Genomic DNA, 10,676 nt, shown 5'->3' with positions numbered 1-10,676 from the left:
CAAGATTTAGCTCTGGAAATGTGAAATTGTGCAAGTATATATTCATGTGTGTGAGTGAGGGTGTGGGAGTTGAATGTGTATGAGTGTAGAGAGAGAGAGAGAGAGAGAGAGAGAGAGAGAGAAAGAAAGAAAGAGACAGAGCGAGAGAGAGAGACAGACAGACAGAGAGAGAGAGAGACAGAGAGAGAGAGAGAGAGAGAGAGAGAGAGAGAGAGAGAGAGAGAAACAATGAAAACAACATTCTTGTTACTGATTACAAATCATGATATGTATTTCTATGTGTGTATTAAAGAGAATTCAAAAAATAATATTAAAAAAATGCAACAGTTCTCACTTTGTGTTGAATAAACAATAGATCCAGAGGAACGAATTACTGTGTGGTTGTGTTTACTTTGACACGTGCTTTCTGTACATGCAACTTTTACCGTGACCGTGATTTGCCACTGGTGTTCGTGATCGTGAAAACAAAAATCAAGGTTACTGTGATCGTGAAAGCTAAAATTTCCCTTCCCGTGATCGTGATGATACCCCCCCTTTGGGGCCCTCTGATTTGATTTGAGTTCCCCCAACAAAGGGGAAAGCCGAGACTAATAATGACGGCCGCCATGCGCTAAGTCTCAAACCCTACTGCAAGTCGTGAATGCAGTCGACTTTTACGTATTCGGAAAATGACGTCATTGTTTTGGAATTCTTCATAATACGTCCTTCCAGAGAGACCGACAGACTTTGCCTCCATTTGGTGCTCATGGACTCTGCTTTTGCCTTTATCATCTGAGCTCTTGCCATGAACGAACCCAGGTTTCAAGAAGGTCAGAACTGCAATGTAAGTGTTCTTTGGTCTTGTTCATAGACATATTCATTTTTCATTTCATTTTCATTACTTTATTGTCCCTTCGCTGGGAAATTCGGGTCGCTTCCTCCCAGTGGAAATCTAGCAGCAACGGAGTCGCGCTACCTGTCTGCGTGTTTAGGTGTATTCAGCCACCTGCACTTATGGCAGAATGACCAAGGTCTTTTACGTGCCATTGTGATGACACGGGGTTCGGACATGGCTTCCGTCTCTGGGTCTGCACATAAAGTTGACCCGTGTCCGTCCACAGGCGGAAGGCATCGTTCACTGGACCACCACTATCATACCACTATAGCGACTCCAAGACCTCTGAAGACTCGAAGCTGAGTGACATACCTTGTAGTCTGACTATGATAGTGGTGGTCCAGTGAACGATACCTTCCGCCTGTGGTCCGTCCCGGCCCGAGTTCGAACCTGAGACCTTCCGATCACAAGTCCAGTGCTCTACCAACTGAGCTACCGGGCCCCCGTCAGCACATGCCTTCTTTCACATCCGAAACACAGACACAAACACCAGCACGCGCACACTCACAGACACACAGATACCAGAGACATACACACATCTATGTCTCTGCAGATACACACTCACCTCATCTCATCTCATCTCATCTCATCTCATCTCATCTCATCTCATCTTATCTCATCTTCGCTTATCTTATCTTATTTTATCTTATCTTATCTGTCTTCAGAGCGTCCTGCGGGCATGTACGGGGCAGGCTTTGACCGGAGCTCTGGTTGTTCCTGGAGCCTCGTGACATTTTCTTTCACCGCAAGACCCTGGCTTTCTTCTGGTGACGCCCGTATGCTGGGCCGATCCGGGTTCAAATCCCTGCTCTATAAACAGAATCAGTTCTTGTCGGAATTTTTTCTTCAGAAATGTTCGAGTCTGAGGCCAGTGGTAAGTACTTTTGGAATGTTCGTCTACAATCGCCTCTCTTTCGCAGCCTTTCCAATGAGCAAAACACACACACACAAACACACACACACACACACACACACACACGCGCGCGCAAGCACACACGCACGCACGCACGCACGCACGCACACACCCACACATACATACACGCACGCACGCACGCACACACACACACCCGCACACACACACACACAAACACACACACACACAAACATACACCCATACACACACTCACACACAAACACACACACACACATACAAACACACACACACACACACACACACACGCACACACACACACGCACACACACACACACACACACGCACACACACACACACACACACCGTTATCATCGCAACCAACAACAGGATCAACATGATCAACAGCAACACTGCATCTTCTTGATATTCTAATTCTCACACCCACATACACACAAGCGCTTCCTCAAGCTGCCCCCCTCCCTTCCCCCGACTGGCTTGTGAACCGACAGGCTTGAAAACAGTGATGCTACGCTTACACTGTGCCGAATTACCCTTGCGAATAGAATTGTCCAATGATTCACAAGGATCGGGACATGGTTGCAAGACATTCGTAAATGTTCTTAACCATTCGCCACCATTCGTCTCTTGTTGGCTCACGAAGTGTAGCCTATGCGATCGTAACTTTGTCTGTCTGTGCGTTTGTGCGTTTGTGCGTGTGTGTGTGTGTGTGTGTGATAGAAACTTTAACATTTCCGAGTCTATGGATTACGTCAGTCTCGGTCAAAAGTGTTTGACGTGTGTGATAGAACTATTTGAAGACGTCACATTATGACGTAAGAGGGTTAGACGTCACGCAAAGGAATTACTGAACGTCTCGGTCATTGTTATTGTGAGCGGGCCGAGACTACTTGGCAGATCCAGGGTCTCGCTTTCTTGCACAGTTTCACCTATGCTTACTCTGTGTGTGTGTGTGTGTGTGTGTGTGTGTGTGTGTGTGTGTGTGTGTGTGTGTGTGTGTGTGTGTGTGTGTGTGTGTATGTGTGACGGAGTGATTGAGTTTGTGTTACTGTTTGTCTATTTCTTACGTGAGCCTTGAAGGCTTCGCCTCTTGTTTTGAACATAACAACATGTTCCTAATATTCGCAAGGAAGTCATATTCTTAACTTTTTTGCAACGTACTTGTAAGATTTCACAAGACATTCGTAATCATCGCAATGTATTCGTAACGCTCGCAAGGCATTCGCAAACATTCGTTATGCTCGTCTCACACTGTGCTGAATATCCTTGCGAACATTCGTAATCATTGCAATGTATTCGTCAGGCTCGCAAGGCATTCGCAAACATTCGTTATGCTCGTCTTACACTGTGCCGAATATCCTTGCGAATATAGATTCGTATGCATTCGCAATGATCAGTAGACATTCGCAAGCACTCGCAACCATTCGTAAGACATTCGCAAGGATTCGTAAGGCTTCGACTGGTCAATATTTTTCCTGTCCATTAGTCTCTTTTTTTGGCCAAGTACAACATGTTCATAATTTATACACATTTCTTGCGAATGTCTTACGAATAGTTGCGAGTGCTTGCGAATGTGTACCGATCATTGCGAATGCCTTACGAGCGCTACAAATACCTTTACGATGATTACGAATGGCTTGCGAATACTGAAGAATATGCATTCCTTGCGAATATTAGGAGCATGTTGCTAATATTCGCAAAAAGAGACGAATGGTGGTGAATGGTTAAGAACATTTACAAATGTCTTGCGACCATGTCCCGATCATTACGAATTATTGGTGAATTCTATTCGCAAGGGAAATTCGGCACAGTGTAAGAGCAGTATTACGAACAATGCGAATTGCACAATCGCTAAGAGCATAGTTAAATTTGTGAAGCGGCGCTATATAAGCTATCTTTATTATTATTATTATTATTATTCGTAAAATGTTTGCAAGCACTCGCAACAGTCGCAAGGCCACTCGCAACGTTCGTAATACATTCGCAAGACATTCGTATATGGATTTGTATGAATTCGTAATGATCGGTAAGGCTTCGAATTTTCAATATTTGTTCCTGTCCATTTGCCTCTTTTTTTGCCGAATACAACATGTTCATATTCGCAAGGATATTCGGCACAGTGTAAGACAGGCATAAGAAAAACAAAGTTCTTGCGACAAGTTCAGACTAAATGTAGGGTGTAAACTTTCTTTTCCTACCGTTGTGATGCCTCTCCGTCTCATACATTTGAATCAAATTGTGTCAAGTTCGCCCACTGCGAATTTCCTCCTGTAATGACTATAATTATGGTTGCGTCCCTTAATCGCTCAGTATGAAGGCCATTATCAATGTTCACGAATTGCTGTGCCGTATAGGCTAATGAAATGCACACACGCATATATATATATATACAAACACACTCAAACCTACATAAATGCACACACACACACACACTCACACACACACACACACACACACACACACACACACACAAACATACCCACACACACACGCACACACACACAATCCCCCCCCACACACACACAGCCACACGCACAGCCATACACACTCACGTCACATACACCCCCCCCCAAACACACACACCCAAACAAAGCCACACGCACAGCCACACACACACACACACACACACACACACACACACACACACAAACCCCCTCGCACCGCCACCCCCCAACACACACCCATCCTTTTCACTAACCCCGTCAGTCTAACCTCATCTACCTGTTCCAATACCACAGATGGAGTCACAGTCCCCCCACAGGTACTGGGATCCCTCTCCGTCCCCACTATGTGGTTCGCTGTTCTCTTCCTCCTCGTCGTCGTCGTCGTTTTTGTCTCCTGTTCCTTCATCAGGAGAAAAAAGCTCCCCCCCGTGCCCATCCCAGCAACGTGCCCCCACAAAGGCATTCTAAAGGGGCAGCCGAGCACAGACGAACAGGATTCCAATTTCTTCAAGTTCATTCAAAATAACCGCAACGTGGACGACGACGACGAAGTTTCGGGTTCTTTCGGCTCCGATTCTTCGATATCTTCTTATCTGTCCATTAGCTCAGAGAAGCTTGCGTAGATCTAGGTGGGGATATTTTGTTCGTCTTAAACTGGAATTCTTTTAAGTTCGTGTGTGGATAAGTCAGAGAAATGATATGTGTTTGTTTGTTTGATTGTTGATGTGTAAGTATGTGTGTGTTTTGTGTGTGTGAGGGGGGGGGCATTGTGTTTGTGTGTGTGTCAGTGTGTTTGTGTGTGTGTCAGTGTGTGTGTATGTGTGTGTGTGTGTGTGTGTTTATGTGTGTGTTTCTGTGTGTGTGTTTATGTGTGTGTTTCTGTGTGTGTGTGTTGGTGGCAATATCTCTGTCTCTCAGCATTACTGTCTCTGTCTTACTGTATCTGGCAGTCTGTCTGTCTGTCTGTCTGTCTGCCTGTCTGTCTCTCTCTCTCTCTCTCTCTCTCTCTCTCTCTCTCTCTCTCTCTCTCAATGGCATTGCCATTGTCTCTCTCTCTCTAGCTCTCACTCTCACTCTCGCTATCTCTCTCTCTCGCTATCTCTCTCTCTCGCTATCTCTCTCTCTCGCTATCTCTCACTCTCTCTCTATCTCTCTCTCTCTCTCTCTCTCTCTCTCTCTCTCTCTCACACACACACATACACACACACGCACACACACACACACACACACGCACACACGCACACACACACACACACACACACACACTCTCTTGCTCTCTCTCTCCCCTCTGTCGCTCTCTCTCTCATTGTCTCTGCTTGCTTGTCACGTGTCTGGAGTTAACTGTTTTGTCTTGATCTAAGTTTCAAAGGGACGTAAGCGCTCTAACTATGTACGACATGTACGACAAGAGTAACATTATAGTTACGAAGAAAAACCTCATGGTACGAATAACAAGCATTGAAATCAACAAGTGAATTTCATTTTAGATAGACACACAGCCAGACAGATGGACAGTGGCAAACAAACAGTCATGACGTGCATCCTCATGGCCGTTTATTTTCCACTGTCAATCTGTCTGACTGACTATAGCTATCTATCTAAAAATGAAATTCACTTGTTCATTTCAATACTGGATATTCTCTCAGTCGTCAGTAGATCGGTTCCGGGTATATTTCATCAACGTTTTTTTTTAATTGAGCCTAAAGTCGACCACCAATTATTTTCAAATGTTACGCATTCTGCATATATCGTATTTATTAAGACTTACTTCTCTTTGTTTCTTCGATTCTGTCATTCTTGCTCTCCCGTCTTTCTTTTTATTTTATTTTCAATTCTTCCATTTTTCCTCCATTTCTTGAAAAATGTGTAGTTTGTGTGCGTGTGCCCCTGACATCATATAACCACGTACTACTCTCCCTTGTAATTTCTTTCCGTTCCTAGAGTTCCTTCCCTTTTGTGTTTCCCCTCCATCTTCTTTTCCAACCTTGTTCGTTGCGTGTTGCTTTTGCTTTTTGTTGTCCTTCGTGTTTGTCTGTTTCCGGATGGAGCTTTCAGAAGCGAAAATTCGTATTGTATTGTGCTGTCCTTGTATCGGTGAGTACAGAATTCTTTTCTTTTTGTTTAAACAGGTGCAACATTGCATGAAGCGTGGAAGGTTCTTGGGGCTGTGAACCTTTTCAAAGCCATTTCTTTCGAGTGTTATTTCAACATTCGTGCTGCTCGCTTGTGATCCAGACGATGAGCTAAAGAATCGAGTGACGAGCAGCCACATCTTGAGAAGAAAGAGTCTTCTTCTTTGTTATCCTATAGACTGCATTATTGCAAGCCCGTGGACGTTAGAATTTTTCTTAAGGCCAAACACAAATATATGTTGGTTTGGGATAACGTGACCAAAAAGATAGGGTCGGTAGGTCGGATTTGTTTTTCTTTTTTTTAATTTAGTCGATTTTAAAGGAGGTTACTTTGCTTAGTCTCGGTATGGTTCGCAAAATGTGCCAAAAGTTTTTGTTTCTTTGAGAAATGAAAAAAAAAAAGTGTTAGGGTCGGCGGGAAAAAAATAGGGTCGGTCGGGTTGCCCTAAACCAACATGTATTTTTGTTTGGCCTAATAAAACACGGGGTTTTGTGTGTAAAGAAGCCTGAAGGCTCCGGTGACGTATTTTGATTTTCGTTTTTATGGTTCACTGCTGTGACGTATGCACTCCTTCCTCGTCAGAGAGACATCACTGACAAGCACAGTACATTTGAGAGATTTTTATTGAGGATTTCGTGATTTTGTGTTTAGGTATAGAAGTTTCCAATGACGTCTTTTGTTTTCCGTTCGTATGGTTCACTGTTGTGACGGATGTACTGCTTCGTCATCAGAACGACATCATTGAAAATTGGGATTGTATTGAGAATCTATTGTTGGTGTTTTTTCACGCTCGGGCAGTTCACCGTAGCGACTTATGTACACGTTCGTCATCAGGAAGACGTCATTGTTGTAATGCCGGGCAGTAGATGGTCCCCCAAAAAGTGTCATGAAACATGTTGTGTGTGCGTGTGTGTATTGAAGATCTAGTGAGGGCCTTTTCACTGTTGTGGATCAATGTTGAGGCTTGAAGTGCTTGGTAATCTTCATTTCGTTTTCGTTTGGCCTGACCTTGTCAAGGTCAAGTGGCACAGACCCAGGTTTGATGTGTGTGTGTGTGTGTGTGTGTGTGTGTGTGTGTGTGTGTGTGTGTGTGTGTGTGTGTGTCTGTCAGTCTGTCTTCTGTGGTTGTGCCTGGGTGTGTGTGGCTGTGGCTGGATAATATTTAATCTGTCAGTCGGTATGTCTACTTCTATTGTGGCAGTCTGGTCTTGCTTGTAAATAGCCCCCCTTATTGGATTTAGACAGCTGGCCATGTAGTGCATGACTTGAAAGGGTGCGTGTCAAAGCCCGTGCGATTTTTGAGTCACTTGAGAAAAAGTGACTCTATGTAATCGGTCAGTGTTAGTCTGTCCGGCCGGCCGTCCGGCTGGCCGGCCGTCCGGCCGGCCGTCCGGCCGGCCGTCCGGCCGGCCGTCCGTAGACACCACCTTAACGTTGGACTTTTCTCGGAAACTATCAAAGCGATCGGGCTCATATTTTGTTTAGTCGTGACCTCCAATGACCTCTACACTTTAACGATGGTTTCGTTGACCTTTGACCTTTTTCAAGGTCACAGGTCAGCGTCAAAGGAAAAATTAGACATTTTATATCTTTTCTCGGAAACTATCAAAGCGATCGGGCTCATATTTTGTTTAGTCGTGACCTCCAATGACCTCTACACTTTAACGATGGTTTCGTTGACCTTTGACCTTTTTCAAGGTCACAGGTCAGCGTCAAAGGAAAAATTAGACATTTTATATCTTTGACAAAGTTCATCGGATGTGATTGAAACTTTGTAGGATTATTCTTTACATCAAAGTATTTACATCTGTAGCCTTTTACGAACGTTATCAGAAAAACAAGGGAGATAACTAGCCTTTTCTGTTCGGCAACACACAACTTAACGTTGGGCTTTTCTCGGAAACTATAAAAGTGACCGGGCTCAAATTTTATGTGAACGTGACTCATTGTGTTGTGAATAGCAATTTCTTCCTGTCCATCTGATGCCTCATATAATATTCAGAACTGCGAAAGTGACTCGATCGAGCGTTTGCTCTTCTTGTTATGATATGAATTTTAATCCGAATCGAGAGCATTTTTTCATCATTGAATCGCAAGCACTGATGCTATTCGTCCTTCCTGGCGACGAGGCTTTTTGTAATGTAAACATGCGGTTTCAAACATTGACGGTCTGAATATTTCAACAGTTCTGCCTTCCAACTGTAAACACTTTTCGAACCTTCTTCTTCTTCTTTGCTCATGAAGTGAATCTCCCACGTTTTGTTTTTTTAACCTGTATGAACATTTTTACCCGCCATTTAAGGCAGCTGTACGTCGTTTTCGGGGGATGCATGCTTGATATGTTCATGTTTCTATAACCCATCGAACTCTGACATGGAATACAAGATCTTTTCCGTGCGCAATCCATCTTGTGCTTGCGTGTACCCACGAAGGGGGATAAGGCACTAACAGGTCTGCACAGGTCTGCGCGGCCAGGATTTGAACCCACGACCTTCTGCTTGGAATGCCGGCGTTTTATCCACAAGGCCTTTTGCGCCTACCTGAATCATTTATGTGTTACTTGTTTATGTTGCATACATTTACGGTGTCTTGTTTTGTTGTTTGTAGAAGTCATGACATTCTGGTTGTTATGCACTGCTCTTGCTTTCTTGTTATTTATTTTTATTCTTGTATTCTTTCTGTAGTCTCAAACGCTGAAAACAAATATTATGACTCAAGAGACTCAGAATAAACTGATACAAATTTGCCTCTTTTTTTTTTAGAGTGTGTGGGTTTGTGTGTGTGTGTGTGTGTGTGTGTGTGTGTCTGTCTATCTGTGTGTGTGTGTGTCTGTGTGTGTGTCTGTGTGTGTGTGTCTGTGTCTGTGTGTGTATGTGTGTGTCTGTCTGTGTGTGTGTGTGTCTGTCTGTGTGTGTGTGTATTTGTGTGTGTGTCTGTCTGTGTCTGTGTGTCTGTCTGTCTGTGGGTGTGTCTGTGTGTGTGTGTGTGGTTGTACAAGTGTGTGTGTGCGTGTGTGTCTGTGCCTGTGTGTGTCAGGACGGTTGTACAAGTGTGTGTGTGCGTGTGTGTGTCAGGACGGTTGTACAAGTGTGTGTGTGTGCGTGTGTGTGTCAGGACGGTTGTACATGCAAGTGTGTGTGTGTGTCTGTGTGTGTCAGGACGAAAGGAAGTAGAGAGAGAGAACGTAAGAAAAACGAACACGTGACACCTCACGACGCACCCAGAGTCACGTTTATAACAGGGAAGTTTTCACTTCACCGACCTAGTCAATAGGACCCCGAACAGCGATTTCTTTAACCTAACCAAGTTAACTGCTTCAAACACACTGTTAACCCCGTGCGTCAGTAATGGCAGAAATATTAAAGGTCAACGGTACATTTTCTCTAGCCAGTTACATCAAAAAGAAAATTGGGATAGTCACGCAATTCATCCTTCACTTAAAATGTGTTGTTATAATTCGTCATCTCTTGATCATACTTTCTTTCAACTTTTTTTATTTTTAAAATTTTTTTTTTTTACAAATTAGGTACACGTTGGTAAAAAAAAACCACCACACCGGACAGAGTAATGTTCAATGCTGTTTAGCTTTTCACGATATCAAGATTTCTCGAACATGTGCTTTTCCAAGTAAATTACGCCTGAGTGTATATCGTGTGTGAAGTCAACCAGTCACACTTACTCCCATCCTGTTTTAGAAATGAGGGACAAGGAAATTAATCGCACATACACACACGCACACAAACACACACACACACACACACACACACACACACACACACACACACACACACACACACACACATACACAACATCAATTCATTGAGATGCTTAAAAAAGGACGCTCTCTCCCATCCTCGTGTATATAGTAGCTGAAAAATATATTTCCGATACGACACAAAATGCAAATGAACAGAGTAACGTTTACTTCTGCTTATAGTTGTAGACGCTATGATGAGTTTTCGGTCATGATTAGATAGAAATGGATTTCATACGTACCTGCTTTGCTCTGTTTTGTTGGATTGCTTGTCTCAAGGACTGCAAATGCACATTGTGTAAGTATGTTTTTAATATCACTCCGAGAGAAAAAAAAAACACTGAGCATCTTCGTTTTGATGTAGTGTAGAGTTTTGTTTTGATGTAGTGTAGAGCAGGGCCGGACTAGGCTAAGAGGAGGGGGGGGTTGCCAGCGGTGGTCCAGGGGGATGTTCCCCCTGGCGGGGTCAAGGGGCAGAGCCCCTTGTGGGGGTCAGGGGGCGAAGCCCCCTGAAGCTGATGGGTAGGTCATATTCTGAGATAGGAAAATGGTCGCTCCTTGCATGAAACGGCATAAAAT

General features: G+C 43.9%; 1 long non-coding RNA gene across 1 annotated transcript; it reads left to right on the top strand.

Moving 5' to 3' along the window:
* The first annotated feature begins 706 nt into the window (after nt 1-706).
* LOC138955185 (uncharacterized) lies at nt 707-9,089 on the top strand. The gene is made up of 4 exons (XR_011452135.1): nt 707-823; nt 1,540-1,748; nt 4,505-4,839; nt 6,340-9,089. It is a non-coding gene; the product is annotated as an uncharacterized lncRNA (long non-coding RNA).
* Nucleotides 9,090-10,676: the final 1,587 nt, after the last annotated feature.

The sequence above is a fragment of the Littorina saxatilis genome, unplaced genomic scaffold (genome assembly GCF_037325665.1).
Source record: "Littorina saxatilis isolate snail1 unplaced genomic scaffold, US_GU_Lsax_2.0 scaffold_2430, whole genome shotgun sequence".
Taxonomy (NCBI): Eukaryota; Metazoa; Mollusca; class Gastropoda; order Littorinimorpha; family Littorinidae; genus Littorina; species Littorina saxatilis.
The sequence above is the reverse complement of the archived record's forward strand: the minus strand, read 5'-3'. Positions and strand labels throughout refer to the sequence as shown.